The following is a 25,245-nucleotide window of genomic DNA, read 5'->3' as shown; positions in this document are numbered from 1 at the left end:
CTTAACTCTTACTCTGGCCTAATAGCTAAGGTCTTAGACTCGTACTCTGGCCTAATGGTTAAGGTCTTAACTCTTACTCTGGCCTAATAGCTAAGATCTTAACTCTTTCTCTGGCCGAATGGTTAAGATCTCAACACTTACTCTGGCCTAATAGCTAAGGTCTTAGACTCGTACTCTGGCCTACTGGTTAAGGTCTTAACTCTTACTCTGGCCTACTGGTTAAGGTCTTAACGCTTACTCTGGCCTAATAGCTAAGGTCTTGGACGCGTACTCTGGCCTAATGGTTAAGTTCTTAAATCTTACTCTGGCCTACTGGTTAGGGTCTTAACTCTTACTCTGGCCTAATAGCTAAGGTCTTAGAATCGTACTCTGGCCTAATGGTTAAGGTCTTAACTCTTACTCTGGCCTACTGGTTAAGGTCTTAACTCTTACTTTGGTCTACTGGTTAAGGTCTTAACTCTTACTCTGGCCTAATGGCTAAGGCCTTAGACTCATACTCTGGCCTAATGGTTAAGGTCTTAACTCTTACTCTGGCCCACTGGTTAAGGTCTTAACTCTTACTCTGGCCTAATAGCTAAGGTCTTAACTCTTACTCTGGCCTAATAGCTAAGGTCTTAGACTTGTACTCTGGTCTAATGGTTAAGGTCTTAACACTTACTCTGGCCTAATAGCTAAGGTCTTAGACTCGTACTCTGGCCTACTGGTTAAGGTCTTAACTCTTACTCTGGCCTAATCGCTAAGGTCTTAGACTTGTACTCTGGTCTAATGGTTAAGGTCTTAACACTTACTCTGGCCTAATAGCTAAGGTCTTAGACTCGTACTCTGGCCTACTGTTTAAGGTCTTAACTCTTACTCTGGCCTAATTGCTAAGGTCTTAGACTTGTACTCTGGTCTAATGGTTAAGGTCTTAACACTTACTCTGGCCTAATAGCTAAGGTCTTAGACTTGTACTCTGGTCTAATGGTTAAGGTCTTAACTCTTACTCTGGCCTACTGGTTAAGGTCTTAACTCTTACTCTGGCCTAATAGCTAAGGTCTTAGACATGTACTATGGCCTACAGGTTAAGGTCTTAACTCTTACTCTGGCCTACTGGTTAAGGTCTTAACTCTTACTCTGGCCTGATAGCTAAGGTCTTAGACTCGTACTATGGCGTACAGGTTAAGGTCTTAACTCTTACTCTGGCCTACTGGTTAAGCTCTTAACTCTTACTCTGGACTACTGGTTAAGGTCTTAACTCTTACTCTGGCCTAATAGCTAAGGTCTTAGACTCGTACTCTGGCCTTCAGGTGAAGGTCTTAACTCTTACTCTGGCCTACTGGTTAAGGTCTTAACTCTTACTCTGGCCTAATAGCTAAGGTCTTAACTCTTACTCTGGCCTAATAGGTAAGGTCTTAGACTCGTACTATGGCCTAATAGCTAAGGTCTTAGACTCGTACTCTGGCCTAATAGCTAAGGTCTTAACTCTTACTCTGGCCTACTGGTTAAGGTCTTAACTCTTACTCTGGCCCACTGGTTGAGGTCTTAACTCTTACTCTGGCCTAATAGCTAAGGTCTTAGACTCGAACTCTGGCCTAATAGCTAAGGTCTTAGACTCGTACTCTGGCCTAATGGTTAAGGTCTTAACTCTTACTCTGGCCTACAGGTTAAGGTCTTAACTCTTACTCTGGCCTAATAGCTAAGGTCTTAGACTCGTACTCTGGCCTAATGGTTAATGTCTTAACTCTTACTCTGGCCTACTGGTTAAGGTCTTAACTCTTACTCTGGCCTAATAGCTAAGGTCTTAGACTCGTACTCTGGCCTAATGGTTAAGGTCTTAACTCTTACTATGGCCTAATAGCTAAGGTCTTAACTCTTACTCTGGCCTAATAGCAAAGGTCCTAGACTCGTATTATGGCCTACAGGTTAAGGTCTTAACTCTTACCCTGGCCTACTGGTTAAGGTCTTAACTCTAACTCTGGCCTAATAGATAAGGTCTTAGACTCGTACTCTGGCCTAATAGCTAAGGTCTTAGACTCGTACTCTGGCCTAATGGTTAAGGTCTTAACTCTTACTCCGGCCTAATGGTTAAGGTCTTAACTCTTACTCTGCCTACTGGTTAAGGTCTTAACTCTTACTCTGGCCTAATAGCTAAGGTCTTAGAATCGTACTATGGCCTACAGGTTAAGGTCTTAACTCTTACTCTGGCCTACTGGGTAAGGTCTTAACTCTTACTCTGGCCTAATAGCTAAGGTCTTAGACTCGTACTCTGGCCAACAGGTTAAGGTCTTAACTCTTACTCTGGCCTAATAGCTAAGGTCTTAACTCTTACTCTGGCCTACAGGTTAAGGTCTTAACTCTTACTCTGGCCTAATAGCTAAGGTCTTAACTCTTACTCTGGCCTAATGGCTAAGGTCTTAGACTCGTACTCTGGCCTAATGGTTAAGGTCTTAACTCTTACTCTGGCCTACTGGTTAAGGTCTTAACTCTTACTCTGGGCTAATAGCTAAGGTCTTAACTCTTACTCTGGCCTAATAGCTAAGGTCTTAACTCTTACTCTGGCCTAATAGCTAAGGTCTTAGACTCGTACTCTGGACTACTGGTTAAGGTCTTAACTCTTACTTTGGCCTACTGGTTAAGGTCTTAACTCTTACTCTGGCCTAATAGCTAAGGTCTTAACTCTTACTCTGGCCTAATAGATAAGGTCTCAGACTCGTACTGTGGCCTAATGGTTAAGGTCTTAAATCTTACTCTGGCCTACTGGTTAAGGTCTTAACTCTTACTCTGGCCTAATAGCTATGGTCTTAACTCTTACTCAGGCCTAATAGCTGAGGTCTTAAACTCGTATTCTGGCCTACTAGTTAAGGTCTTAACTCTTACTGGCCTAATTGCTAAGGTCTTAGACTCGTACTCTGGCCTAATAGCTTAGGTCTTAACTCTTACTCTGGCCTCCTGGTTAAGGTTTTAACTCTTACTCTGGCCTAATAGCTAAGGTCTTAGACTCGTACTCTGGCCTACAGGTTAAGGTCTTAACTCTTACTCTGGCCTAATAGCTAAGGTCTTAAACTCGTACTCTGGCCTAATAGCTAAGGTCTTAACTCTTACTCTGGCCTACTGGTTAAGGTCTTAACTCTTACTCTGGCCTAATAGCTAAGGTCCTAACTCTTACTCTGGCCTAATGGCTAAGGTCTTAGACCCATACTCTGGCCTAATGGTTAAGGTCTTAACTCTTACTCTGGCCTAATAGCTAAGGTCTTAGACTCGTACTCTGGTCTAATGGTTAAGGTCTTAACTTTTACTCTGGCCTACTGGTTAAGGTCTTAACTCTTACTCTGGCCTAATAGCTAAGGTCTTAGACATGTACTATGGCCTACAGGTGAAGGTCTTAACTCTTACTCTGGCCTACTGGTTAAGGTCTTAACTCTTACTCTGGCCTAATAGCTAAGGTCTTAACTCTTACTCTGGCCTAATAGCTAAGGTCTTAGACTCGTACTCTGGCCTAATGGTTAATGTCTTAACTCTTACTCTGGCCTAATAGCTAAGGTCTTAACTCTTACTCTGGCCTAATAGCTAAGATCTTAACTCTTTCTCTGGCCGAATGGTTAAGATCTCAACACTTACTCTGGCCTAATAGCTAAGGTCTTAGACTCGTACTCTGGCCTACTGGTTAAGGTCTTAACTCTTACTCTGGCCTACTGGTTAAGGTCTTAACGCTTACTCTGGCCTAATAGCTAAGGTCTTGGACGCGTACTCTGGCCTAATGGTTAAGTTCTTAAATCTTACTCTGGCCTACTGGTTAGGGTCTTAACTCTTACTCTGGCCTAATAGCTAAGGTCTTAGAATCGTACTCTGGCCTAATGGTTAAGGTCTTAACTCTTACTCTGGCCTACTGGTTAAGGTCTTAACTCTTACTTTGGTCTACTGGTTAAGGTCTTAACTCTTACTCTGGCCTAATGGCTAAGGTCTTAGACTCATACTCTGGCCTAATGGTTAAGGTCTTAACTCTTACTCTGGCCCACTGGTTAAGGTCTTAACTCTTACTCTGGCCTAATAGCTAAGGTCTTAACTCTTACTCTGGCCTAATAGCTAAGGTCTTAGACTCGTACTCTGGACTACTGGTTAAGGTCTTAACTCTTACTCTGGCCTACAGGTTAAGGTCTTAACTCTTACTCTAGCCTAATAGCTAAGGTCTTAACTCTTACTCTGGCCTACAGGTTAAGGTCTTAACTCTTACTCTGGCCTAATAGCTAAGGTCTTAACTCTTACTCTGGCCTGATAGATAAGGTCTCAGACTCGTACTGTGGCCTAATGGTTAAGGTCTTAACTCTTACTCTGGCCTACTGGTTAAGGTCTTAACTCTTACTCTGGCCTAATAGCTAAGGTCTTAACTCTTACTCTGGCCTAATAGCTAAGGTCTTAGACTCGTACTCTGGCCTTCAGGTTAAGGTCTTAACTCTTACTCTGGCCTACTGGTTAAGGTCTTAACTCTTACTCTGGCCTAATAGCTAAGGTCTTAACTCTTACTCTGGCCTAATAGGTAAGGTCTTAGACTCGTACTATGGCCTAATAGCTAAGGTCTTAGACTTGTACTCTGGCCTAATAGGTAAGGTCTTAACTCTTACTCTGGCCGACTGGTTAAGGTCTTAACTCTTACTCTGGCCCACTGGTTAAGGTCTTAACTCTTACTCTGGCCTAATAGCTAAGGTCTTAGACTCGTACTCTGGCCTAAGGGTTAAGGTCTTAACTCTTACTCTGGCCTACAGGTTAAGGTCTTAACTCTTACTCTGGCCTAATAGCTAAGGTCTTAGACTCGTACTCTGGCCTAATGGTTAATGTCTTAACTCTTACTCTGGCCTACTGGTTAAGGTCTTAACTCTTACTCTGGCCTAATAGCTAAGGTCTTAGACTCGTACTCTGGCCTAATGGTTAAGGTCTTACCTCTTACTCTGGAATAATAGATAAGGTCTTAACTCTTACTCTGGCCTAATAGCTAAGGTCCTAGACTCGTATTATGGCCTACAGGTTAAGGTCTTAACTCTTACCCTGGCCTATTGGTTAAGGTCTTAACTCTAACTCTGGCCTAATAGATAAGGGCTTAGACTCGTACTCTGGCCTAATAGCTAAGGTCTTAGACTCGTACTCGGGCCTTATGGTTAAGGTCTTAACTCTTACTCCGGCCTAATGGTTAAGGTCTTAACTCTTACTCTGGCCTACTGGTTAAGGTCTTAACTCTTACTCTGGCCTAATAGCTAAGGTCTTAGAATCGTACTATGGCCTACAGGTTAAGGTCTTAACTCTTACTCTGGCCTACTGGGTAAGGTCTTAACTCTTACTCTGGCCTAATAGCTAAGGTCTTAGAATCGTACTCTGGCCAACAGGTTGAGGTCTTAACTCTTACTCTGGCCTAATAGCTAAGGTCTTAACTCTTACTCTGGCCTACAGGTTAAGGTCTTAACTCTTACTCTGGCCTAATAGCTAAGGTCCTAACTCTTACTCTGGCCTAATGGCTAAGGTCTTAGACTCGTACTCTGGCCTAATGGTTAAGGTCTTAACTCTTACTCTGGCCTACTGGTTAAGGTCTTAACTCTTACTCTGGGCTAATAGCTAAGGTCTTAACTCTTACTCTGGCCTAATAGCTAAGGTCCTAACTCTTACTCTGGCCTAATAGCTAAGGTCTTAGACTCGTACTCTGGACTACTGGTTAAGGTCTTAACTCTTACTCTGGCCTACTGGTTAAGGTCTTAACTCTTACTCTGGCCTAATAGCTAAGGTCTTAACTCTTACTCTGGCCTAATAGATAAGGTCTCAGACTCGTACTGTGGCCTAATGGTTAAGGTCTTAACTCTTACTCTGGCCTACTGGTTAAGGTCTTAACTCTTACTCTGGCTTAATAGCTAAGGTCTTAACTCTTACTCAGGCCTAATAGCTGAGGTCTTAGACTCGTATTCTGGCCTACTGGTTAAGGTCTTAACTCTTACTGGCCTAATAGCTAAGGTCTTAGACTCGTACTCTGGCCTACAGGTTAAGGTCTTAACTCTTACTCTGGCCTACTGGTTAAGGTCTTAACTCTTACTCTGACCTAATAGCTAAGGTCTTAACTCTTACTCTGGCCTAATAGATAAGGTCTTAACTCTTACTCTGGCCGAATGGTTAAGGTCTTAACACTTACTCTGGCCTAATAGCTAAGGTCTTAACTCTTACTCTGGCCTAATAGCTAAGGTCTTAGACTTGTACTCTGGTCTAATGGTTAAGGTCTTAACACTTACTCTGGCCTAATAGCTAAGGTCTTAGACTCGTACTCTGGCCTACTGGTTAAGGTCTTAACTCTTACTCTGGCCTAATCGCTAAGGTCTTAGACTTGTACTCTGGTCTAATGGTTAAGGTCTTAACACTTACTCTGGCCTAATAGCTAAGGTCTTAGACTCGTACTCTGGCCTACTGTTTAAGGTCTTAACTCTTACTCTGGCCTAATTGCTAAGGTCTTAGACTTGTACTCTGGTCTAATGGTTAAGGTCTTAACACTTACTCTGGCCTAATAGCTAAGGTCTTAGACTCGTACTCTGGTCTAATGGTTAAGGTCTTAACTCTTACTCTGGCCTACTGGTTAAGGTCTTAACTCTTACTCTGGCCTAATAGCTAAGGTCTTAGACATGTACTATGGCCTACAGGTTAAGGTCTTAACTCTTACTCTGGCCTACTGGTTAAGGTCTTAACTCTTACTCTGGCCTGATAGCTAAGGTCTTAGACTCGTACTATGGCGTACAGGTTAAGGTCTTAACTCTTACTCTGGCCTACTGGTTAAGCTCTTAACTCTTACTCTGGACTACTGGTTAAGGTCTTAACTCTTACTCTGGCCTAATAGCTAAGGCCTTAGACTCGTACTCTGGCCTTCAGGTGAAGGTCTTAACTCTTACTCTGGCCTACTGGTTAAGGTCTTAACTCTTACTCTGGCCTAATAGCTAAGGTCTTAACTCTTACTCTGGCCTAATAGGTAAGGTCTTAGACTCGTACTATGGCCTAATAGCTAAGGTCTTAGACTCGTACTCTGGCCTAATAGCTAAGGTCTTAACTCTTACTCTGGCCTACTGGTTAAGGTCTTAACTCTTACTCTGGCCCACTGGTTGAGGTCTTAACTCTTACTCTGGCCTAATAGCTAAGGTCTTAGACTCGAACTCTGGCCTAATAGCTAAGGTCTTAGACTCGTACTCTGGCCTAATGGTTAAGGTCTTAACTCTTACTCTGGCCTATAGGTTAAGGTCTTAACTCTTACTCTGGCCTAATAGCTAAGGTCTTAGACTCGTACTCTGGCCTAATGGTTAATGTCTTAACTCTTACTCCGGCCTACTGGTTAAGGTCTTAACTCTTACTCTGGCCTAATAGCTAAGGTCTTAGACTCGTACTCTGGCCAACAGGTTAAGGTCTTAACTCTTACTCTGGCCTAATAGCTAAGGTCTTAACTCTTACTCTGGCCTACAGGTTAAGGTCTTAACTCTTACTCTGGCCTAATAGCTAAGGTCTTAACTCTTACTCTGGCCTAATGGCTAAGGTCTTAGACTCGTACTCTGGCCTAATGGTTAAGGTCTTAACTCTTACTCTGGCCTACTGGTTAAGGTCTTAAATCTTACTCTGGGATAATAGCTAAGGTCTTAACTCTTACTCTGGCCTAATAGCTAAGGTCTTAACTCTTACTCTGGCCTAATAGCTAAGGTCTTAGACTCGTACTCTGGCCTACTGGTTAAGGTCTTAACTCTTACTCTGGGCTACTGGTTAAGGCCTTAGACTCGTACTCTGGCCTAATGGTTAAGGTCTTAACTCTTACTCTGGCCTACTGGTTAAGGTCTTAACTCTTACTCTGGGCTAATAGCTAAGGTCTTAACTCTTACTCTGGCCTAATAGCTAAGGTCTTAACTCTTACTCTGGCCTAATAGCTAAGGTCTTAGACTCGTACTCTGGACTACTGGTTAAGGTCTTAACTCTTACTCTGGCCTAATAGCTAAGGTCTTAACTCTTACTCTGGCCTAATAGATAAGGTCTCAGACTCGTACTGTGGCCTAATGGTTAAGGTCTTAAATCTTACTCTGGCCTACTGGTTAAGGTCTTAACTCTTACTCTGGCCTAATAGCTATGGTCTTAACTCTTACTCAGGCCTAATAGCTGAGGTCTTAAACTCGTATTCTGGCCTACTAGTTAAGGTCTTAACTCTTACTGGCCTAATTGCTAAGGTCTTAGACTCGTACTCTGGCCTAATAGCTTAGGTCTTAACTCTTACTCTGGCCTCCTGGTTAAGGTTTTAACTCTTACTCTGGCCTAATAGCTAAGGTCTTAGACTCGTACTCTGGCCTACAGGTTAAGGTCTTAACTCTTACTCTGGCCTAATAGCTAAGGTCTTAAACTCGTACTCTGGCCTAATAGCTAAGGTCTTAACTCTTACTCTGGCCTACTGGTTAAGGTCTTAACTCTTACTCTGGCCTAATAGCTAAGGTCCTAACTCTTACTCTGGCCTAATGGCTAAGGTCTTAGACCCATACTCTGGCCTAATGGTTAAGGTCTTAACTCTTACTCTGGCCTAATAGCTAAGGTCTTAGACTCGTACTCTGGTCTAATGGTTAAGGTCTTAACTTTTACTCTGGCCTACTGGTTAAGGTCTTAACTCTTACTCTGGCCTAATAGCTAAGGTCTTAGACATGTACTATGGCCTACAGGTTAAGGTCTTAACTCTTACTCTGGCCTACTGGTTAAGGTCTTAACTCTTACTCTGGCCTGATAGCTAAGGTCATAGACTCGTACTCTGGCCTACAGGTTAAGGTCTTAACTCTTACTCTGGCCTAATAGCTAAGGTCTTATACTCGTACTCTGGCCTAATAGCTAAGGTCTTAACTGTTACTCTGGCCTCCTGGTTAAGGTTTTAACTCTTACTCTGGCCTAATAGCTAAGGTCTTAGACTCGTACTCTGGCCTAATGGTTAAGGTCTTAACTCTTACTCTGGCCTAATAGCTAAGGTCTTAACTCTTACTCAGGCCTAATAGCTAAGGTCTTAGACTCGTACTCTGGCCTACTGGTTAAGGTCTTAACTATTACTGGCCTAATAGCTAAGGTCTTAGACTCGTACTCTGGCCTACAGGTTAAGGTCTTAACTCTTACTCTGGCCTACTGGTTAAGGTCTTAACTCTTACTCTGGCCTAATAGCTAAGGTCTTAACTCTTACTCTGGCCTAATAGCTAAGGTCTTAGACTCGTACTCTGGCCTAATGGTTAAGGTCTTAACTCTTACTCTGGCCTAATAGCTAAGGTCTTAACTCTTTCTCTGTCCGAATGGTTAAGGTCTTAACACTTACTCTGGCCTAATAGCTAAGGTCTTAGACTCGTACTCTGGCCTACTGGTTAAGGTCTTAACTCTTACTCTGGCCTACTGGTTAAGGTCTTAACGCTTACTCTGGCCTAATAGCTAAGGTCTTGGACGCGTACTCTGGCCTAATGGTTAAGTTCTTAAATCTTACTCTTGCCTACTGGTTAGGGTCTTAACTCTTACTCTGGCCTAATAGCTAAGGTCTTAGAATCGTACTCTGGCCTAATGGTGAAGGTCTTAACTCTTACTTTGGTCTACTGGTTAAGGTCTTAACTCTTACTCTGGCCTAATAGCTAAGGTCTTAGACTCATACCCTGGCCTACAGGTTAAGGTTTTAACTCTTACTCTGGCCTAATAGCTAAGGTCTTAAACTCGTACTCTGGCCTAATAGCTAAGGTCTTAACTCTTACTCTGGCCTCCTGGTTAAGGTTTTAACTCTTACTCTGGCCTACTGGTTAAGGTCTTAACTCTTACTCTGGCCTAATAGCTAAGGTCTTAGACTCATACTCTGGCCTACAGGTTAAGGTCTTATCTCTTACTCTGGCCTAATAGCTAAGGTCTTAAACTCGTACTCTGGCCTAATAGCTAAGGTCTTAACTCTTACTCTGGCCTAATGGTTAAGGTCTTAACTCTTACTCTGGCCTACTGGTTAAGGTCTTAACTCTTACTCTGGCCTAATAGCTAAGGTCTTAGACTCGTACTCTGGCCTAATGGTTAAGGTCTTAACAATTACTCTGGCCTAATAGCTAAGGTCTTAACTCTTACTCTGGCCTAATAGCTAAGGTCTTAGACTCGTACTCTGGCCTACTGGTTAAGGTCTTAACTCTTACTCTGGCCTAATCGCTAAGGTCTTAGACTTGTACTCTGGTCTAATGGTTAAGGTCTTAAGACTTACTCTGGCCTAATAGCTAAGGTCTTAGACTCGTACTCTGGCCTACTGGTTAAGGTCTTAACTCTTACTCTGGCCTAATCGCTAAGGTCTTAGACTTGTACTCTGGTCTAATGGTTAAGGTCTTAACACTTACTCTGGCCTAAAAGCTAAGTTCTTAGACTCGTACTCTGGTCTAATGGTTAAGGTCTTAACTCTTACTCTGGCCTACTGGTTAAGGTCTTAACTCTTACTCTGGCCTAATAGCTAAGGTCTTAGACTCATACTCTGGCCTAATGGTTAATGTCTTAACTCTTACTCTGGCCTAATAGCTAAGGTCTTAGACTCGAACTCTGGCCTAATAGCTAAGGTCTTAGACTCGTACTCTGGCCTAATGGTTAAGGTCTTAACTCTTACTCTGGCCTACAGGTTAAGGTCTTAACTCTTACTCTGGCCTAATAGCTAAGGTCTTAGACTCATACTCTGGCCTAATGGTTAATGTCTTAACTCTTACTCTGGCCTACTGGTTAAGGTCTTAACTCTTACTCTGGCCTAATAGCTAAGGTCTTAGACTCGTACTCTGGCCTAATGGTTAAGGTCTTAACTCTTACTCTGGCCTAATAGCTAAGGTCTTAACTCTTACTCTGGCCTAATAGCTAAGGTCCCAGACTCGTATTATGGCCTACAGGTTAAGGTCTTAACTCTTACCCTGGCCTACTGGTTAAGGTCTTAACTCTAACTCTGGCCTAATAGATAAGGTCTTAGACTCGTACTCTGGCCTATTAGCTAGGGTCTTAGACTCGTACTCTGGCCTAATGGTTAAGGTCTTAACTCTTACTCCAGCCTAATGGTTAAGGTCCTAACTCTTACTCTGGCCTACTGGTTAAGGTCTTAACTCTTACTCTGGCCTAATAGCTAAGGTCTTAGAATCGTACTATGGCCTACAGGTTAAGGTCTTAACTCTTACTCTGGCCTACTTTGTAAGGTCTTAACTCTTACTCTGGCCTAATAGCTAAGGTCTTAGACTCGTACTCTGGCCAACAGGTTAAGGTCTTAACTCTTACTCTGGCCTAATAGCTAAGGTCTTAACTCTTACTCTGGCCTACAGGTTAAGGTCTTAACTCTTACTCTGGCCTAATAGCTAGGGTCCTAACTCTTACTCTGGCCTAATGGCTAAGGTCTTAGACTCATACTCTGGCCTAATGGTTAAGGTCTTAACTCTTACTCTGGCCTACTGGTTAAGGTCTTAACTCTTACTCTGGGCTAATAGCTAAGGTCTTAACTCTTACTCTGGCCTAATAGCTAAGGTCTTAACTCTTACTCTGGCCTAATAGCTAAGGTCTTAGACTCGTACTCTGGACTACTGGTTAAGGTCTTAACTCTTACTCTGGCCTACAGGTTAAGGTCTTAACTCTTACTCTGGCCTAATAGCTAAGGTCTTAACTCTTACTCTGGCCTGCAGGTTAAGGTCTTAACTCTTACTCTGGCCTAATAGCTAAGGTCTTAACTCTTACTCTGGCCTAATAGATAAGGTCTCAAACTCGTACTGTGGCCTAATGGTTAAGGTCTTAACTCTTACTCTGGCCTACTGGTTAAGGTCTTAACTCTTACTCTGGCCTAATAGCTAAGGTCTTAACTCTTACTCAGGCCTAATAGCTAAGGTCTTAGACTCGTATTCTGGCCTACTGGTTAAGGTCTTAACTCTTACTGGCCTAATAGCTAAGGTCTTAGACTCGTACTCTGGCCTACTGGTTAAGGTCTTAACTATTACTGGCCTAATAGCTAAGGTCTTAGACTCGTACTCTGGCCTACAGGTTAAGGTCTTAACTCTTACACTGGCCTACTGGTTAAGGTCTTAACTCTTACTCTGGCCTAATAGCTAAGGTCTTAACTCTTACTCTGGCCTAATAGCTAAGGTCTTAGACTCGTACTCTGGCCTAATGGTTAAGGTCTTAACTCTTACTCTGGCCTAATAGCTAAGGTCTTAACTCTTACTCTGGCCTAATAGCTAAGATCTTAACTCTTTCTCTGGCCGAATGGTTAAGATCTTAACACTTACTCTGGCCTAATAGCTAAGGTCTTAGACTCGTACTCTGGCCTACTGGTTAAGGTCTTAACACTTACTCTGGCCTACTGGTTAAGGTCTTAACGCTTACTCTGGCCTAATAGCTAAGGTCTTGGACGCGTACTCTGGCCTAATGGTTAAGTTCTTAAATCTTACTCTGGCCTATTGGTTAGGGTCTTAACTCTTACTCTGGCCTAATAGCTAAGGTCTTAGAATCGTACTCTGGCCTAATGGTTAAGGTCTTAACTCTTACTCTGGCCTACTGGTTAAGGTCTTAACTCTTACTTTGGTCTACTGGTTAAGGTCTTAACTCTTACTCTGGCCTACAGGTTAAGGTCTTAACTTTTACTTTGGTCTACTGGTTAAGGTCTTAACTCTTACTCTGGCCTAATGGCTAAGGTCTTAGACTCATACTCTGGCCTAATGGTTAAGGTCTTAACTCTTACTCTGGCCCACTGGTTAAGGTCTTAACTCTTACTCTGGCCTAATAGCTAAGGTCTTAACTCTTACTCTGGCCTAATAGCTAAGGTCTTAACTCTTACTCTGGCCTAATAGCTAAGGTCTTAGACTCGTACTCTGGACTACTGGTTAAGGTCTTAACTCTTACTCTGGCCTACAGGTTAAGGTCTTAACTCTTACTCTGGCCTAATAGCTAAGGTCTTAACTCTTACTCTGGCCTAATAGCTAAGGTCTTAGACTCGTACTCTGGCCTAATGGTTAAGGTCTTAACTCTTACTCTGGCCTAATAGCTAAGGTCTTAACTCTTACTCTGGCCTAATAGCTAAGATCTTAACTCTTTCTCTGGCCGAATGGTTAAGATCTTAACACTTACTCTGGCCTAATAGCTAAGGTCTTAGATTCGTACTCTGGCCTACTGGTTAAGGTCTTAACTCTTACTCTGGCCTACTGGTTAAGGTCTTAACGCTTACTCTGGCCTAATAGCTAAGGTCTTGGACGCGTACTCTGGCCTAATGGTTAAGTTCTTAAATCTTACTCTGGCCTACTGGTTAGGGTCTTAACTCTTACTCTGGCCTAATAGCTAAGGTCTTAGAATCGTACTCTGGCCTAATGGTTAAGGTCTTAACTCTTACTCTGGCCTACTGGTTAAGGTCTTAACTCTTACTTTGGTCTACTGGTTAAGGTCTTAACTCTTACTCTGGCCTACAGGTTAAGGTCTTAACTTTTACTTTGGTCTACTGGTTAAGGTCTTAGACTCGTACTCTGGCCTACTGGTTAAGGTCTTAACTCTTACTCTGGCCTAATCGCTAAGGTCTTAGACTTGTACTCTGGTCTAATGGTTAAGGTCTTAACACTTACTCTGGCCTAAAAGCTAAGGTCTTAGACTCGTACTCTGGTCTAATGGTTAAGGTCTTAACTCTTACTCTGGCCTACTGGTTAAGGTCTTAACTCTTACTCTGGCCTAATAGCTAAGGTCTTAGACTCATACTCTGGCCTAATGGTTAATGTCTTAACTCTTACTCTGGCCTAATAGCTAAGGTCTTAGACTCGAACTCTGGCCTAATAGCTAAGGTCTTAGACTCGTACTCTGGCCTAATGGTTAAGGTCTTAACTCTTACTCTGGCCTACAGGTTAAGGTCTTAACTCTTACTCTGGCCTAATAGCTAAGGTCTTAGACTCATACTCTGGCCTAATGGTTAATGTCTTAACTCTTACTCTGGCCTACTGGTTAAGGTCTTAACTCTTACTCTGGCCTAATAGCTAAGGTCTTAGACTCGTACTCTGGCCTAATGGTTAAGGTCTTAACTCTTACTCTGGCCTAATAGCTAAGGTCTTAACTCTTACTCTGGCCTAATAGCTAAGGTCCCAGACTCGTATTATGGCCTACAGGTTAAGGTCTTAACTCTTACCCTGGCCTACTGGTTAAGGTCTTAACTCTAACTCTGGCCTAATAGATAAGGTCTTAGACTCGTACTCTGGCCTATTAGCTAGGGTCTTAGACTCGTACTCTGGCCTAATGGTTAAGGTCTTAACTCTTACTCCAGCCTAATGGTTAAGGTCCTAACTCTTACTCTGGCCTACTGGTTAAGGTCTTAACTCTTACTCTGGCCTAATAGCTAAGGTCTTAGAATCGTACTATGGCCTACAGGTTAAGGTCTTAACTCTTACTCTGGCCTACTTTGTAAGGTCTTAACTCTTACTCTGGCCTAATAGCTAAGGTCTTAGACTCGTACTCTGGCCAACAGGTTAAGGTCTTAACTCTTACTCTGGCCTAATATCTAAGGTCTTAACTCTTACTCTGGCCTACAGGTTAAGGTCTTAACTCTTACTCTGGCCTAATAGCTAGGGTCCTAACTCTTACTCTGGCCTAATAGCTAAGGTCTTAGACTCGTACTCTGGCCTAATGGTTAAGGTCTTAACTCTTACTCTGGCCTACAGGTTAAGGTCTTAACTCTTACTCTGGCCTAATAGCTAAGGTCTTAGACTCATACTCTGGCCTAATGGTTAATGTCTTAACTCTTACTCTGGCCTACTGGTTAAGGTCTTAACTCTTACTCTGGCCTAATAGCTAAGGTCTTAGACTCGTACTCTGGCCTAATGGTTAAGGTCTTAACTCTTACTCTGGCCTAATAGCTAAGGTCTTAACTCTTACTCTGGCCTAATAGCTAAGGTCCCAGACTCGTATTATGGCCTACAGGTTAAGGTCTTAACTCTTACCCTGGCCTACTGGTTAAGGTCTTAACTCTAACTCTGGCCTAATAGATAAGGTCTTAGACTCGTACTCTGGCCTATTAGCTAGGGTCTTAGACTCGTACTCTGGCCTAATGGTTAAGGTCTTAACTCTTACTCCAGCCTAATGGTTAAGGTCCTAACTCTTACTCTGGCCTACTGGTTAAGGTCTTAACTCTTACTCTGGCCTAATAGCTAAGGTCTTAGAATCGTACTATGGCCTACAGGTTAAGGTCTTAACTCTTACTCTGGCCTACTTTGTAAGGTCTTAACTCTTACTCTGGCCTAATAGCTAAGGTCTTAGACTCGTACTCTGGCCAACAGGTTAAGGTCTTAACTCTTACTCTGGCCTAATATCTAAGGTCTTAACTCTTACTCTGGCCTACAGGTTAAGGTCTTAACTCTTACTCTGGCCTAATAGCTAGGGTCCTAACTCTTACTCTGGCCTAATGGCTAAGGTCTTAGACTCATACTCTGGCCTAATGGTTAAGGTCTTAACTCTTACTCTGGCCTACTGGTTAAGGTCTTAACTCTTACTCTGGGCTAATAGCTAAGGTCTTAACTCTTACTCTGGCCTAATAGCTAAGGTCTTAACTCTTACTCTGGCCTAATAGCTAAGGTCTTAGACTCGTACTCTGGACTACTGGTTAAGGTCTTAACTCTTACTCTGGCCTACAGGTTAAGGTCTTAACTCTTACTCTGGCCTAATAGCTAAGGTCTTAACTCTTACTCTGGCCTGCAGGTTAAGGTCTTAACTCTTACTCTGGCCTAATAGCTAAGGTCTTAACTCTTACTCTGGCCTAATAGATAAGGTCTCAAACTCGTACTGTGGCCTAATGGTTAAGGTCTTAACTCTTACTCTGGCCTACTGGTTAAGGTCTTAACTCTTACTCTGGCCTAATAGCTAAGGTCTTAACTCTTACTCAGGCCTAATAGCTAAGGTCTTAGACTCGTATTCTGGCCTACTGGTTAAGGTCTTAACTCTTACTGGCCTAATAGCTAAGGTCTTAGACTCGTACTCTGGCCTACAGGTTAAGGTCTTAACTCTTACTTTGGCCTACTGGTTAAGGTCTTAACTCTTACTCTGGCCTAATAGCTAAGGTCTTAACTCTTACTCTGGCCGAATGGTTAAGGTCTTAACACTTACTCTGGCCTAATAGCTAAGGTCTTAACTCTTACTCTGGCCTAATAGCTAAGGTCTTAGACTCGTACTCTGGCCTACTGGTTAAGGTCTTAACTCTTACTCTGGCCTACTGGTTAAGGTCTTAACTCTTACTCTGGCCTACTGGTTAAGGTCTTAACTCTTACTCTGGCCTAATACCTAAGGTCTTAACTCTAACTCTGGCCTACTGGTTAAGGTCTTATCTCTTACTCTGGCCTAATAGCTAAGGTCTTAACTCTTATTCTGGCCTAATAGCTAAGGTCTTAGACTCGTACTCTGGCCTAATGGTTAAGGTCTTAACTCTTACTCTGGCCTAATAGCTAAGGCCTTAACTCTTACTCTGGCCTACAGGTTAAGGTCTTAACTCTTACTCTGGCCTAATAGCTAAGGTCTTAGACTCGTACTCTGGCCTAATGGTTAAGGTCTTAACTCTTACTCTGGGCTACTGGTTAAGGTCTTAGACTCGTACTCTGGCCTACTGGTTAAGTTCTTAACTCTTACTCTGGCCTACTGGTTAAGGTCTTAACTCTTACTCTGGCCTACTGGTTAAGGTCTTAACTCTTACTCTGGCCTAATGGCTAAAGTCTTAACTCTTACGCTGGCCTAAAAGCTAAGGTCTTAGACTCTAACTCTGGCCTACAGGTTAAGGTCTTAACTCTTACTCTGGCCTACTGGTTAAGGTCTTAACTCTTACTCTGGCCAAATAGCTAAGGTCTTAGACTCGTACTCTTGGCTACTGGTTAAGGTCTTAACTCTTACTCTGGCCTAATAGCTAAGGTCTTAGACTTGTACTCTGGCCTACTGGTTAAGGTCTTAACTCTTACTCTGGCCTACTGGTTAAGGTCTTAACTCTTACTCTGGCCTAATAGATAAGGTCTTAACTCTTACTCTGGCCTACTAGCTAAGGTCCTAGACTCGTACTCTGGCCTAATGGTTAAGGTCTTAACTCTTACTCTGGCCTAATAGCTAAGGTCTTAACTCTTACTCTGGCCTAATAGCTAAGGTCTTAGACTCGTACTCTGGCCTAATGGTTAAGGTCTTGACTCTTACTCTGGCCTAATAGCTAAGGTGTTAACTCTTACTCTGGCCTAATACCTAAGGTCTTAACTCTTACTCTGGCTTACTGGTTAAGGTCTTAACTCTTACTCTGGCCTAATAGCTAAGGTCTTAACTCTTACTCTGGCCTACTAGCTAAGGTCTTAGACTCATACTCTGGCCTAATGGTTAAGGTCTTAACTCTTACTCTGGCCTACTGGTTAAGGTCTTAACTCTTACTCTGGCCTACTGGTTAAGGTCTTAACTCTTACTCTGGCCTAATAGCTAAAGTCTTAACTCTTACACTGGCCTAAAAGCTAAGGTCTTAGACTCTAACTCTGGCCTACAGGTTAAGGTCTTAACTCTTACTCTGGCCTACTGGTTAAGGTCTTAACTCTTACTCTGGCCTAATAGCTAAGGTCTTAACTCTTACTCTGGCCTACTAGCTAAGGTCTTAGACTCATACTCTGGCCTAATGGTTAAGGTCTTAACTCTTACTCTGGCCTAATAGCTAAGGTCTTAACTCTTACTCTGGCCTAATAGCTAAGGTCTTAGACTCGTACTCTGGCCTAATGGTTAAGGTCTTGACTCTTACTCTGGCCTAATAGCTACGGTCTTAACTCTTACTCTGGCCTAATACCTAAGGTCTTAACTCTTACTCTGGCTTACTGGTTAAGGTCTTAACTCTTACTCTGGCCTAATAGCTAAGGTCTTAACTCTTACTCTGGCCTACTAGCTAAGGTCTTAGACTCGTACTCTGGCCTAATGGTTAAGGTCTTAACTCTTACTCTGGCCTACTGGTTAAGGTCTTAACTCTTACTCTGGCCTACTGGTTAAGGTCTTAACTCTTACTCTGGCCTACTGGTTAAGGTCTTAACTCTTACTCTGGCCTAATAGCTAAGGTCTTAGACTCGTACTCCGGCCTACTGGTTAAGGTCTTAACTCTTACTCTGGCCTACTGGTTAAGGTCTTAACTCTTACTCTGGCCTAATACCTAAGGTCTCAACTCTTACTCTGGCCTACTGGTTAAGGTCTTAACTCTTACTCTGGCCTAATAGCTAAGGTCTTAACTCTTACTCTGGCCTACTAGCTAAGGTCTTAGACTCGTACTCTGGCCTAATGGTTAAGGTCTTAACTCTTACTCTGGCCTACTGGTTAAGGTCTTAACTCTTACTCTGGCCTAATAGCTAAGGTCTTAGACTCGTACTCTGGCCTAATAGTTAAGGTCTTAGACTCTTACTCTGGCCTAATAGCTAAGGTCTTAGACTCGTACTCTGGCCTACTGGTTAAGGTCTTAACTCTTACTCTGGCCTACTGGTTAAGGTCTTAACTCTTACTCTGGCCTAATACCTAAGGTCTTAACTCTTACTCTGGCCTACTGGTTAAGGTCTTATCTCTTACTCTGGCCTAATAGCTAAGGTCTTAACTCTTATTCTGGCCTAATAGCTAAGGTCTTAGACTTGTACTCTGGCCTAATGGTTAAGGTCTTAACTCTTACTCTGGCCTAATAGCTAAGGCCTTAACTCTTACTCTGGCCTACAGGTTAAGGTCTTAACTCTTACTCTGGCCTAATAGCTAAGGTCTTAGACTCGTACTCTGGCCTAATGGTTAAGGTCTTAACTCTTACTCTGGGCTACTGGTTAAGGTCTTAGACTCGTACTCTGGCCTACTGGTTAAGTTCTTAACTCTTACTCTGGCCTACTGGTTAAGGTCTTAACTCTTACTCTGGCCTACTGGTTAAGGTCTTAACTCTTACTCTGGCCTAATAGCTAAAGTCTTAACTCTTACGCTGGCCTAAAAGCTAAGGTCTTAGACTCTAACTCTGGCCTACAGGTTAAGGTCTTAACTCTTACTCTGGCCTACTGGTTAAGGTCTTAACTCTTACTCTGGCCAAATAGCTAAGGTCTTAGACTCGTACTCTTGGCTACTGGTTAAGGTCTTAACTCTTACTCTGGCCTAATAGCTAAGGTCTTAGACTTGTACTCTGGCCTACTGGTTAAGGTTTTAACTCTTACTCTGGCCTACTGGTTAAGGTCTTAACTCTTTATCTGGCCTAATAGCTAAGGTCTTAACTCTTACTCTGGCCTACTAGCTAAGGTCTTAGACTCATACTCTGGCCTAATGGTTAAGGTCTTAACTCTTACTCTGGCCTAATAGCTAAGGTCTTAACTCTTACTCTGGCCTAATAGCTAAGGTCTTAGACTCGTACTCTGGCCTAATGGTTAAGGTCTTGACTCTTACTCTGGCCTAATAGCTAAGGTCTTAACTCTTACTCTGGCCTAATACCTAAGGTCTTAACTCTTACTCTGGCTTACTGGTTAAGGTCTTAACTCTTACTCTGGCCTAATAGCTAAGGTCTTAACTCTTACCCTGGCCTACTAGCTAAGGTCTTAGACTCGTACTCTGGCCTAATGGTTAAGGTCTTAACTCTTACTCTGGCCTACTGGTTAAGGTCTTAACTCTTACTCTGGCCTACTGGTTAAGGTCTTAACTCTTACTCTGGCCTACTGGTTAAGGTCTTAACTCTTACTCTGGCCTAATAGCTAAGGTCTTAGACTCGTACTATGGCCTACAGTTTAAGGTCTTTACTCTCACTCTGGCCATGTGGTTAAGGTATTAACTCTTACTCTGGCCTAATAGCTAAGGTCTTAACTCTTACTCTGGCCTAATAGCTAAGGTCTTAGACTCGTACTCTGGCCTAATGATTAAGGTCTTAGACTCTTACTCTGGCCTACTGGTTAAGGTCTTAACTCTTACTCTGGCCTACTGGTTAAGGTCTTAACTCTTACTCTGGCCTAATAGCTAAGGTCTTAGACTTGTACTCTGGCCTACTGGTTAAGGTCTTAACTCTTACTCTGGCCTAATACCTACGGTCTTAACTCTTACTCTGGCCTTCTGGTTAAGGTCTTAACTCTTACTCTGGCCTAATAGCTAAGGTCTTAACTCTTACTCTGGCCTAATAGCTAAAGTCTTAGACTCGTACTCTGGCCTAATGGTTAAGGTCTTAACTCTTACTCTGGCCTAATAGCTAAGGTCTTAACTCTTACTCTGGCCTAATAGCTAAGGTCTTAGACTCGTACTCTGGCCTAATAGTTAAGGTCTTAGACTCTTACTCTGGCCTAATAGCTAAGGTCTTAGACTCATACTCTGGCCTACAGGTTAAGGTCTTAACTCTTACTCTGGCCTACTGGTTAAGGTCTTAACTCTTACTCTGGCCTAATAGCTAAGGTCTTAGACTCGTACTCTGGCCTACTGGTTAAGGTCTTAACTCTTACTCTGGCCTACTGGTTAAGGTCTTAACTCTTACTCTGGCCTAATACCCAAGGTCTTAACTCTTACTCTGGCCTACTGGTTAAGGTCTTATCTCTTACTCTGGCCTAATAGCTAAGGTCTTAACTCTTATTCTGGCCTAATAGCTAAGGTCTTAGACTCGTACTCTGGCCTAATGGTTAAGGTCTTAACTCTTACTCTGGCCTAATAGTTAAGGTCTTAATTCTTACTCTGGCCTACAGGTTAAGGTCTTAACTCTTACTCTGGCCTAATAGCTAAGGTCTTAGACTCGTACTATGGCCTAATGGTTAAGGTCTTAACTCTTACTCTGGGCTACTGGTTAAGGTCTTAGACTCGTACTCTGGCCTACTGGTTAAGTTCTTAACTCTTACTCTGGCCTACTGGTTAAGGTCTTAACTCTTACTCTGTTCTACTGGTTAAGGTCTTAACTCTTACTCTGGCCTAATAGCTAAAGTCTTAACTCTTACGCTGGCCTAAAAGCTAAGGTCTTAGACTCTAACTCTGGCCTACAGGTTAAGGTCTTAACTCTTACTCTGGCCTACTGGTTAAGGTCTTAACTCTTACTCTGGCCAAATAGCTAAGGTCTTGGACTCGTACTCTTGGCTACTGGTTAAGGTCTTAACTCTTACTCCGGCCTAATAGCTAAGGTCTTAGACCCGTACTCTGGCCTACTGGTTAAGGTCTTAACTGTTACTCTGGCCTACTGGTTAAGGTCTTAACTCTTACACTAGCCTAATACCTAAGGTCTTAACTCTTACTCTGGCCTACTGGTTAAGGTCTTAACTCTTACGCTGGCCTACTGGTTAAGGTCTTAACTCTTACTCTGGCCTACTGGTTAAGGTCTTAACTCTTACTCTGGCCTAATAGCTAAAGTCTTAACTCTTACACTGGCCTAAAAGCTAAGTTCTTAGACTTGTATTCTGGCCTAATGGCTAAGGTCTTAACTCTCACTCTGGCATAATAGCTAAGGTCTTAGACTCGTACTCTGGCCTAATAGCTAAGGTCTTAACTCTTACTCTTGCCTAATAGCTAAGGTCTTAGACTCGTACTCTGGCCTAATGGTTAAGGTCTTAACTCTTATTCTGGCCTAATAGCTAAGGTCTAAGACTCGTACTCTGGCCTAATGGTTAAGGTCTTAGACTCTTACTCTGGCCTAATAGCTAAGGCCTTAGACTCGTACTCTGGCCTACTGGTTAAGGTCTTAACTCTTACTCTGGCCTACTGGTTAAGGTCTTAACTCTTACTCTGGCCTAATAGCTAAGGTCTTAGACTCGTACTCTGGCCTACTGGTTAAGGTCTTAACTCTTACTCTGGCCTACTGGTTAAGGTCTTAACTCTTACTCTGGCCTAATACCTAAGGTCTTAACTCTTACTCTGGCCTACTGGTTAAGGTCTTATCTCTTACTCTGGCCTAATAGCTAAGGTCTTAACTCTTATTCTGGCCTAATAGCTAAGGTCTTAGACTCGTACTCTGGCCTAATGGTTAAGGTCTTAACTCTTACTCTGGCCTAATAGCTAAGGTCTTAACTCTTACTCTGGCCTACAGGTTAAGGTCTTAACTCTTACTCTGGCCTAATAGCTAAGGTCTTAGACTCGTACTCTGGCCTAATGGTTAAGGTCTTAACTCTTACTCTGGGCTACAAGTTAAGGTCTTAGACTCGTACTCTGGCCTACTGGTTAAGTTCTTAACTCTTACTCTGGCCTACTGGTTAAGGTCTTAACTCTTACTCTGGCCTACTGGTTAAGGTCTTAACTCTTACTCTGGCCTAATAGCTAAAGTCTTAACTCTTACTCTGGCCTAAAAGCTAAGGTCTTAGACTCTAACTCTGGCCTACAGGTTAAGGTCTTAACTCTTACTCGGGCCTACTGGTTAAGGTCTTAACTCTTACTCTGGCCAAATAGCTAAGGTCTTAGACTCGTACTCTTGGCTACTGGTTAAGGTCTTAACTCTTACTCTGGCCTAATAGCTAAGGTCTTAACTCTTACTCTGGCCTAATAGCTAAGGTCTTAGACTTGTACTCTGGCCTAATGGTTAAGGTCTTAGACTCTTACTCTGGCCTACTGGTTAAGGTCTTAACTCTTACTCTGGCCTACTGGTTAAGGTCTTAACTCTTACTCTGGCCTAATAGCTAAGGTCTTAGACTTGTACTCTGGCCTACTGGTTAAGGTCTTAACTCTTACTCTGGCCTAATACCTAAGGTCTTAACTCTTACTCTGGCCTTCTGGTTAAGGTCTTAACTCTTACTCTGGCCTAATAGCTAAGGTCTTAACTCTTACTCTGGCCTAATAGCTAAGGTCTTAGACTCGTACTCTGGCCTAATGGTTAAGGTCTTAACTCTTACTCTGGCCTAATAGCTAAGGTCTTAACTCTTACTCTGGCCTAATAGCTAAGGTCTTAGACTCGTACTCTGGCCTAATAGTTAAGGTCTTAGACTCTTACTCTGGCCTAATAGCTAAGGTCTTAGACTCGTACTCTGGCCTACAGGTTAAGGTCTTAACTCTTACTCTGGCCTACTGGTTAAGGTCTTAACTCTTACTCTGGCCTAATAGCTAAGGTCTTAGATTCGTACTCTGGCCTACTGGTTAAGGTCTTAACTCTTACTCTGGCCTACTGGTTAAGGTCTTAACTCTTACTCTGGCCTAATACCTAAGGTCTTAACTCTTATTCTGGCCTAATAGCTAAGGTCTTAGACTCGTACTCTGGCCTAATGGTTAAGGTCTTAACTCTTACTCTGGCCTAATAGTTAAGGTCTTAATTCTTACTCTGGCCTACAGGTTAAGGTCTTAACTCTTACTCTGGCCTAATAGCTAAGGTCTTAGACTCGTACTATGGCCTAATGGTTAAGGTCTTAACTCTTACTCTGGGCTACTGGTTAAGGTCTTAGACTCGTACTCTGGCCTACTGGTTAAGTTCTTAACTCTTACTCTGGCCTACTGGTTAAGGTCTTAACTCTTACTCTGTTCTACTGGTTAAGGTCTTAACTCTTACTCTGGCCTAATAGCTAAAGTCTTAACTCTTACGCTGGCCTAAAAGCTAAGGTCTTAGACTCTAACTCTGGCCTACAGGTTAAGGTCTTAACTCTTACTCTGGCCTACTGGTTAAGGTCTTAACTCTTACTCTGGCCAAATAGCTAAGGTCTTAGACTCGTACTCTTGGCTACTGGTTAAGGTCTTAACTCTTACTCCGGCCTAATAGCTAAGGTCTTAACTCTTACTCTGGCCTACTAGCTAAGGTCTTAGACTCGTACTCTGGCCTAATGGTTAAGGTCTTAACTCTTACTCTGGCCTACTGGTTAAGGTCTTAACTCTTACTCTGGCCTACTGGTTAAGGTCTTAACTCTTACTCTGGCCTAATAGCTAAAGTCTTAACTCTTACACTGGCCTAAAAGCTAAGGTCTTAGACTCTAACTCTGGCCTACAGGTTAAGGTCTTAACTCTTACTCTGGCTTACTGGTTAAGGTCTTAACTCTTACTCTGGCCTAATAGCTAAGGTCTTAACTCTTACTCTGGCCTACTAGCTAAGGTCTTAGACTCGTACTCTGGCCTAATGGTTAAGGTCTTAACTCTTACTCTGGCCTACTGGTTAAGGTCTTAACTCTTACTCTGGCCTACTGGTTAAGGTCTTAACTCTTACTCTGGCCTAATAGCTAAGGTTTTAGACTCTTACTATGGCCTACAGTTTAAGGTCTTTACTCTCACTCTGGCCTAGTGGTTAAGGTCTTAACTCTTACTCTGGCCTACTGGTTAAGGTCTTAACTCTTACTCTGGCCTAATAGCTAAGGTCTTAGACTCGTACTCTGGCCTAATGGTTAAGGTCTTAACTCTTACTCTGGCCTAATAGCTAAGGTCTTAACTCTTACTCTGGCCTAATAGCTACGGTCTTAACTCTTCCTCTGGCCGAATGGTTAAGGTCTTAACTCTTACTCTGGCCTAATAACTAAGGTCTTAACTCTTACTCTGGCCTAATAGCTAAGGTCTTAGACTCGTACTCTGGCCTACTGGTTAAGGTCTTAACTCTTACTCTGGCCTACTGGTTAAGGTCTTAACTCTTACTCTGGCCTAATAGCTAAGGTCTTGGACTCGTACTCTGGCCTAATGGTTAAGGTCTTAGACTCTTACTCTGGCCTACTGGTTAAGGTCTTAACTCTTACTCTGGCCTACTGGTTAAGGTCTTAACTCTTACTCTGGCCTAATAGCTAAGGTCTTAGACTTGTACTCTGGCCTACTGGTTAAGGTCTTAACTCTTACTCTGGCCAAATACCTAAGGTCTTAACTCTTACTCTGGCCTTCTGGTTAAGGTCTTAACTCTTACTCTGGCCTAATAGCTAAGGTCTTAACTCTTACTCTGGCCTAATAGCTAAGGTCTTAGACTCGTACTCTGGCCTAATGGTTAAGGTCTAAACTCTTACTCTGGCCTAATAGCTAAGGTCTTAACTCTTACTCTGGCCTAATAGCTAAGGTCTTAGACTCGTACTCTGGCCTAATAGTTAAGGTCTTAGACTCTTACTCTGGCCTAATAGCTAAGGTCTTAGACTCGTACTCTGGCCTACAGGTTAAGGTCTTAACTCTTACTCTGGCCTACTGGTTAAGGTCTTAACTCTTACTCTGGCCTAATAGCTAAGGTCTTAGACTCGTACTCTGGCCTACTGGTTAAGGTCTTAACTCTTACTCTGGCCTACTGGTTAAGGTCTTAACTCTTACTCTGGCCTAATACCTAAGGTCTTAGATTCGTACTCTGGCCTACTGGTTAAGGTCTTAACTCTTACTCTGGCCTACTGGTTAAGGTCTTAACTCTTACTCTGGCCTAATACCTAA

This window comes from Triturus cristatus, chromosome 12, assembly GCF_964204655.1.
Source record: "Triturus cristatus chromosome 12, aTriCri1.1, whole genome shotgun sequence".
NCBI classification, from domain to species: Eukaryota; Metazoa; Chordata; class Amphibia; order Caudata; family Salamandridae; genus Triturus; species Triturus cristatus.
The sequence above is the reverse complement of the archived record's forward strand: the minus strand, read 5'-3'. Positions refer to the sequence as shown.